This window comes from Prinia subflava, chromosome 2, assembly GCF_021018805.1.
Source record: "Prinia subflava isolate CZ2003 ecotype Zambia chromosome 2, Cam_Psub_1.2, whole genome shotgun sequence".
Classification (NCBI taxonomy): Eukaryota; Metazoa; Chordata; class Aves; order Passeriformes; family Cisticolidae; genus Prinia; species Prinia subflava.
This window is the reverse complement of record NC_086248.1, coordinates 13,949,952-13,958,125: the sequence shown is the minus strand read 5'-3', so window position 1 is coordinate 13,958,125 and position 8,174 is coordinate 13,949,952. Positions and strand designations below refer to the sequence as shown.

Here is an 8,174-nt window from a genome sequence, read left to right as displayed (position 1 = left end):
CGCCCCGGGCCCGCTCTGCCTCCCCCGGCCCCGCCCCGGGCCCGCTCTGCCTCCCCCGGCACCGCCCCGGGCCCGCTCTGCCTCCCCCGGCACCGCCCCGGGCCCGCTCTGCCTCCCCCGGGCCCGCCCCGGCCCCGCCCCGGCCCCGCCCCGGGCCCGCTCTGCCTCCCCCGGGTCCGCCCCGGCCCCGCCCCGGGCCCGCTCTGCCTCCCCCGGCCCGGCCCCGCCCCGGGCCCGCTCTGCCTCCCCCGGCCCCGCCCCGGCCCCGCCCCGGGCCCGCTCTGCCTCCCCCGGCCCCGCCCCGGCCCCGCCCCGGGCCCGCTCTGCCTCCCCCGGCCCCGCCCCGGCCCCGCCCCGGGCCCGCTCTGGCTCCCCCGGGCCCGCCCCGGGCCCGCTCTGGCTCCCCCGGGCCCGCCCCGGCCCCGCCCCGGGCCCGCTCTGCCTCCCCCGGCCCCGCCCCGGGCCCGCTCTGCCTCCCCCGGCCCCGCCCCCGGGGCGGCCCCGCCCGGCGGCCCCAGCGGCCCCGCAGCGTCCCCGCGGCGCGCACAGAGGCGGCGGCGAGCGGAGCTGCGGGAGCCGGCCCGCGGCAGAGGTGGGTGCCGGGGCTGTGGCGGCCGCTGCGGGAGGAGGGAGGCCCTTCCTCCTCCGGCTGCCCGCGGGCAGGGAAGGCAAGGCCAGGAGCAGCCGAAGGCAGCGGGGCCGTCCGGCCTGGGCATCCTGGCGGGGCTCCGGGCGGCTGCCCGCGTCCCATGCCCGCCTTTCCCTGCGGAGCCGCCTGGCTCTGAGCAGTGACAGCTGTGCCCGGGCTGCTTCGTGCACGGGGTTTGAGGGAAGATGCGGCGCTTTCCAGGTGTCCCCTCGGAGGGAGGCGCCCTGTGGGGATCTCGGTTCGGGGCCGTCCTCAGCCGAGCTGGGTGAGCTGGTGGTGGCCAGTGCCCCTCTGTGTGCTGCTGCTTCCCCTTCGGCTTTAGGCAGTTTGCTTCCCTTTGCCTGGCAGCTGCTGATGCAAATCGCTGCATTATGCCACTGCTTCACTAATACTTTCCCTGAGCTGGAAAAATGACAGCGGTAACAGGACAGAGGGATTTAATGACATAGCAGAGCCTGGCTAGCAGCAATGCAATGGCAACACAGGAAACTAAACTTTCAGATATTTTGTATTTCTTTTAGGTTACACCTCTCTCCCCCGTATTATTTTTCTACTGATTAGTATATTTCCTCGCAAATGTGTCTTGTGGGGAGGAGACAAAACACTGCAATATTGTTATCCCCATCAAACAGAGGAATTGCGTGGAGGTAGTATCCCAGCCTTGATATTGCAGACTGTCTAGCAGATCATTTTTCTTTTCCCTTGTAAAGTCATCAGTCTTGACAGATCTTTTGACTTCTAATTTGGCACCTAGTCTGGAGGGTGTTTTGAAATGGTTTATTGTCTGGATAACTTTATCTGTGTCCCTGCCTCTGCTGTCTCAGGAAGCAAACACTGGTAAATGCTTAGTGTACATACATAAGGTTTTGTTGTCATCAGTGCATGGTTTGAAGTTAGGTGAGCTCCTATTACAGTAAAACGAGCCTGCTTCCATGAAGAGAACTAGAGAAAAACTGGGGAGACAGTGGAAGAAATCAGATAGAAAATGCTAAATCATAAATGTGTTATGATTTTAGGCATAATGCCATGGAAATAGCTTCAAATGGTTTTAGATACTTTCTGCTTTTCTTATAGCTCCAGGTCACTAACGCAGATATCAACTACCTGATAATTTCTGCTCACCTGATGCAGTGGGGCCTGTTTGTAAGGGAGTTGGGCAAATTTTAGTTGTTGACCCTTTTCCACACCTGAACACGTGCGGATGTACAGATTTATCTGTGACCATATATACACACAGCAGTCATCAAAACCAGTTGAAGTACAATAAAAGCTTTGAACTCTGAAAATGGAGAAAATAAAGAGTCTAATGAACAAATTTGTTTTCAAATCCTGCTGAGAGAAGGCATGCCAAGTCATGTGAGGTGTCTGTATAGAGTAGAACTACTGCTGTTTTTCCACTCTGATTTATGTTCCCTCACTGACAACAGAACAGTAGCACAGGGCAGCACAGTACATGACTAACCACAAATGCTTCAGCTACTACAGAAGTTCTTGGTTCCAGGCATCAGTTTGTACTTTTCAATTTGCTGTAAAAATTTGAACTCTTTTGTGCAGGGCCAGTCCAAAGGAGTCTCAGTCCTTCTGTAGATTCCCTCAAAGTGTCTCCATGAGGAGAGAAGCACTGTACAGTTGGGAAGTTAAGGTACAACGAGACCAAGGGAAATGTGGAAGGTCTCCCAAGAAATATCTAGGAAAGGAGTAGATGAGTCTTGAAATGTGGCTTCAGGACTGCCTGGAATTTCAGTAGAGGTGTCCCTTGTGCACCACTGACTGAGTTTCTGTCTTTTGTAGTAGCAATTGTATGGGTATGTGGTGAGTCAAAACATCCCACTGATCTAGCTGGAATTTTTTTTTTTCTGGCTTTAGTGGTGTTACTTTTCAGTGCTGATGCAAGGGCAAGATTTAGGAGAGTGGAGAATATTCAGCTGGGAGGTTGGTATGGGCACTGTGGTTGTACCCTTCAGCTGGCTTTGAAATTCTCCAGGACTCCTGTGTACCAGTTTGATACCCTGACTGTGGGGTATGGGCCAGTGCTCCCTTTGTTTGAACACGGGGATTCATTGCAGGCAAGTTTTGAGTCTTCAGTTTGAATTTTTGATTTTAGCTGCTCTCAAGAAAATATGCTGTCCTTTACAGGGACTTCATGAAGTATTGCACCAAGTAGATTTTAACTGTTTGAAATACAGTGCAATATCAGAACCAGAGGAATAGTCATCTCATATTCACAGCCCATGACTGTGAGTGAATGTGAATGAGTGGGTTCTTGGAGGGACAGGCAGCTTGGAAGATAAGTTTGACATTTGATCCATTTGACTCTCTGGCTGTTGTAAGAAGTTGCAATTTTTGGCACTGGCCTTGGGTAACTTGGAATAGAAGTCAAATAGTTCCTAATAGAATTAAGCCCAGAATAATCCCAACCCTGAAATATTTCTGGAGGTTTGACTGACAGGAAGCACCATGCTCTTACTCTGGTGTAGAGCCAGCCACAGGCTGAATTTTGCTTTCGGATGTGGGACATGGAAGTGAACTGCACCTGTCTCCCAGCTGACCAGACGTACTGTCAGATCACCTGCAGGAATGTGGTCTGTCCCATGCAGCTGTGACTGTGGGGAAGTCTGGGACAACTGTGAGTGTAATCAGACTTGGACAGAGTTTGCCCTCCTGTTTACAGAACAAGCAAAGTCACACTGCTCAGCAGAGTTCTCTGGAGTTCTCCCTCAGCAGCTTGTCCAAACTGGGGTCATGGCTGCTTATGGCTTCCTTTCAGGTCATGTGTCCAGGTTTCCTTTCCCAGGAAACCACAATGTGCAAGAAGAGTGTTTGTCTGTGTCTCCCTTGGGTGAGCTTGGAGTGCTGCAATTGGGATATAGCCACAGTGGGAGACCCTGCTTGAAACCAGTGGGAGTTACACCCTCTGAGAGTAAAGCCTCAGTAACTTACCCAAAATTATGTGGGGATCTTGTAGGAAAGTAGAGCTCTAAACTGAAGTCTTCCCTAAGTCCCGTACAATGTCTTCATGGCTCCTGTAGAGAAAGTAAATCCAGGCTCTGATTTTGCTCTGAAAAATGCACAACCTTGGGGTTCTGCTTGGGCATTTACTCAAAAAAGGAGTGGGAATTTGTGGCAGTGACTTTAGGTTGGATTGATGTAGGAACTCACAAATAGTTAAGAAAAAGGCTTTTGAGAGTTCTTAATGATTTTCAGTTTCCTGCCTCAAGTGGCTTAAAATACTAAGGGATTTGGATGTGATGATCAAACAGCATTAGTGACTTTACAATGTAGGGACACTTACTAATAAACAAAACTATATATTTAAAAATAATAGAATGAAAGTTATTAAGAGCTTTTATAGTTAAGAAGTCAACATTACTGTGGTTGTTGTGTAAACATGAAGAGCTAAGCTTAATTTGGAAATATTCCTCTAGAGAATCTTCATCTGAAATATTTTCTTATCTCCCCTACCTTTCTATCATGAATCTTTTTTTAGAACATAACCTCTGAAACTGTTTTTCATGGTAAAGAGTCCATTAGTTAAATGGACTCTTTACCATCTATAAAGAAATTCTATTAGTTGCAGTAGAGGGATTAAGTGTTCAGATCTGCAGACAAAACTGAATTGTTTCAGAGTCAAGAAAAGAAATATTTCATATGCAGTAAAAGAGTGTTGATAAGCACTGACTTTGAGGTATTATCATTTACTTATTATTTTTTGTAAATGAGGAATAATTTTCTCAAAGGAACCACAGTCTGATTCCCAAATACAGTCTGGTCTCTCTCAAGCTTTAAATCTTCAAATCAGAAACCAAGGGCAGGTCAGGGGACCAGCTGGACCAGGTTTGTAAAACTGTCATAGTTTCAGTGTCAGCAGCAGAGCTGCAGTGATGTATTTTAACTGAACACTGGCCCATCAATTTTTGTCTTCAGCATTTCACAACTTGTATGGATGTTTTTAGGAAGAAAGCTGTTTTGTTTTGTGCTTATGCTCATCATTTCAGCTGTGGACCAGGGTCTCATCATATCAAGTATTAAAAGTGTAACTGAAATATGTGTCTGTATTTTTGTTGTTTTTCGTTTGTTTGTCTGTGGGTGGGGGTTTTTGTTTTAGTGGTTTTTGTTTGTTTGTTTGTTTGTTGTTATGTTTGCCATTGCTGCAAATCTTCCTCTCCTGGCCTATAAAGCCAGTGCACAATCACAACCACAGAGCCTTAGGAAAGGGGCTGAAAGAGACCTAAATGCTGCCCAAGCTAATTCGTGATGACCAGAGCAGCTAGCACCATCTATTTTATAGAGCTCTGTAAAGCTTTAAAAGAAGATGACTGCTTCTAAACTGGCCATGGGAGTAGTGCCCAGTCCATCTTAGCTCCTTAGCTGTGCCTTGGAATTGTTGGGAGAGTGCTTATTGGCCTGTGCCTAGAAGAAGCAGATTTTGAAATTTAGAGGGATTCAGTAGAGATGTCCAGGTTGGAATGGTCAGGTCTGTGATGGGATATGGGTTGATTTGCTGCCTTGGGCACAGGCACAGCAATGTCTTTCCCAAAGGTTGCAGTTGCCTGTTCTTAAACCAGTCCCAGCAAATGTTTGTCCTGTTTTCAAAATGTTCTGCATTGGAAATTTCATATCTTCCAGAGAAATGTGTTCCACTTTTTAATTACCCTTACAGCATGCCACCTAAATCAACTGCTTTTAGAGCATGTTGAATAGCACTTGCATCCCTTAGTAATTTCGATATGTGTGGGTATAATTCATTAATGCTGTGGCACTGGGCGAGACACCACTTATTGCAAAAGGAAAAAAGGCCCTTAGTTGCTTTTTAGTATTTTATTTTGAAAAATGCAGTAAAGAAAGATGAAATGGTAAGGGGAAGAGCTGAGCTGTAAAAAAATCCCCAGAAAAACAAACAACCAAAACCATGCCACAAGGGGTACAATTACTGGCTTTTCCAGTGGAAATAGGACAGAGTCTGGTGTACCTGTATGAAAGAAGTTGATTCTCTTGATGACAGTGTGTTTGATCTTACTGTGGCATCCAGCAGAGTGGGACTTGAAATAATTAATTTTGTTAGGTCAAACTTTGCTAAGTGAATAAATCAGTTAAGTAATAAGTGAGATCACCTAGCTATTTATTTTTGACTTTTTTTTTCCACATTATGATAAATTCTGAAAAATGGCTGCTGTCTTTAACAATCAAAAGAGTTGGAAATTTTCTGTGCTTTCTGGAAGGTGATGCTAGTTAGATTTACATTAAAAATGATACTAGAAAATACCTTGACTTTTATAATAGATGCAAAATGTAGAGCTGTAAAATGTCTTCTGGCAAAGAACAAAATTCAAACCGTATGAGAATCCTGACAGGAGCAGTACAGACTGTTCTCACTTGCAGCTTAGATCAAAGGATTCTGAATTTTCCCAGCACAAAAAAAAAAAAAAAAAAAAAAAAAAAAAAAAAAAAAAAAAAAAAATTAAAAAAAGAAATCTGTGCTTTGTCCACTAACATGGTATGAGAACAAGAGTTTTAATAAACTGAATACAATGAACAGGCAGGCACTGGGGGTTTAATCCATGATGTAAACTCCTGTTTACTGCTGAAGTTGTTGCTGCTGTAAGTGAAAGACTTATTGGCATGGCCAGAGTGCAGTGCTGCTCCAAAACCACAACCAGTCCCTCCGGGGTTTGAGGAGTGTTGGTTTCTTGGAGTGCTGACATGGCATGGACCAGCTTTAGGTTCAGAGCACAAACTTACAAACCTCAGACTCCAAACAATCTCAGCTTTACTTGGCATGTGTAAAAAGTAGGATAGAGGGCCTACAGTCATCAAGAGTCTAATTTCTGAACTCTTCCCCATTTTAACTACAGCGTCTTTTGTTCCCTACATTTGAAAAATAAACCCATTTTTGTCAGTTGCTTGGGGAAGTGGGGTTTATGTGATCAGTCTCCCAGTCTGTCTTTCAATTCCACAATGACTCTGTTGCACATGCCAGGTTCAGCCCAGCTTGAGAGGAGTGTCCATCACCAGCTCACAGTTTGAATGTGGCACTTTTTTAAGGGATAAGAGATTTCCACTGTATGAGAGCAAGCTATGCTGCTGAGCTGTTTGGCCTGAGGATGGTGTCCAACTTTTTAAATTGGTGGATATAAAAATAATCTTTGTGTCCAAAGACAGGGCAGGCAGAGTAGCTGTGATTTGTTGTGAGCAAGAATAGTTGCAAAATTCTGTTTAGGATATTAGAAGTCCAGCTGGTGTAACTGGTAAAGAGGATATGTGAGTCCTCATGTTTGGATTGTCTGCCCAGAACTCTCCCAAACAGTGGGGTTTATGTATTGTCTCAGCAGCTCTTTCTCCATCAAAGAACTCACAGCTGTTTTGCATCCAGAAATTTTGTTACTACAGCAGGCCAAGCATTAACTGGGTTGAACTATACTGTGTAATTCTGACCATCACTGTCACTGTCTTTGCATTTAATTTAGCTCAATAAGAATGTTTGTTTTTGTGCTTTAGGTTGGAGAAATGCCTAGTAAAAGCTGAAGTATTTTTCCATAGCAAAGGGATAATTTAAAAAGTTTGCTTATATCTGCCACCCTGGAGGCTGACTTCAACTCTAGATTTGTGCATGTGTCATGCCAACTTTGTTAAGAGTTTAGATGGTGGCCCCCAAGATAATTAGAGGTCTAAGACCTTATGACTTAGTAACAGAGGTCAAGAACAGTAGTTTTATTTATTCTTCAGAATACTCAGTTACTTTTTGGGGGGTATAGAGGAAACAGCTGGGATATTAGAAGTGCACAGTGTTAGGAAAAGAAGCAGTGGCACAAGGGAAATTCAGATTAGGTATCGGGATGAAAATTTCCTCTGTGAGGACAGGGATCAGGACCAAGGTTGTGGGCAGCCTTGTCCAAGCTGTCCCTCCTTTGGTAGACATTCGGACCCAGGTGACCTTTAGAGGTCTGTTCCAACCTGCTGTTCTGTGACACAACATAGGGTGTGGGATGAGTTTCAAGTGCTGTTCCCTGTGAAACAGCTTGCCAGTAGATTTGCATTCAGGAAGGCAATGTTTCTGTGTACAGTAGGGGCCACAAGTGCTGATAGCAGTTCAGTGCTGAAGAAAGAATTATAAATGACATGAAGATTTGTGTGTTGGTTTTTCAGTAGGTGGCACTTTCTGGATGCCTGAATTGAGGGCTGTGCAGAAAGGCTTCTCCAAACACTATTTAGGGATTATTGTTCTGTTAGTTAACATCTGTCCTGGTTCTGGCTGAGACAGAGGTTTCTTCCTAGTTACTGGTATAGTGTTTTGGATTTAGGATGAGACTAATGCTGGTGACACACTGCTGGTTTAGGTGTTGCTGAGCAGTGCTTACATCGTGTCAAGGATTTTTTGGTGGCTTATGCCCTGCCAGTGACAGAACTGGAGGAACATAACAAGTTGTGAGGATACACAGACAGGGCAGCTGATCCTGACTGACCAAAGTGATATTCCATACCGTAAACCATCATGCTCAGAATATAAACTGGGGGGGAAATGGGCCAT

The 8,174-nt window shown here is 46.0% G+C and overlaps 1 protein-coding gene across 2 annotated transcripts in view; it reads left to right on the top strand.

The window, feature by feature from the left end:
* Positions 1-495: 495 nt before the first annotated feature.
* LPIN1 (lipin 1) overlaps positions 496-8,174 on the top strand; it is a 49,939-nt gene continuing 42,260 nt past the window's right edge. For both annotated transcript variants that reach the window (XM_063424742.1, XM_063424750.1), the window contains exon 1: positions 496-592. The gene's annotated coding sequence lies outside the window, so the exon portion shown is untranslated. The remainder of the gene's footprint in view (positions 593-8,174) is intronic.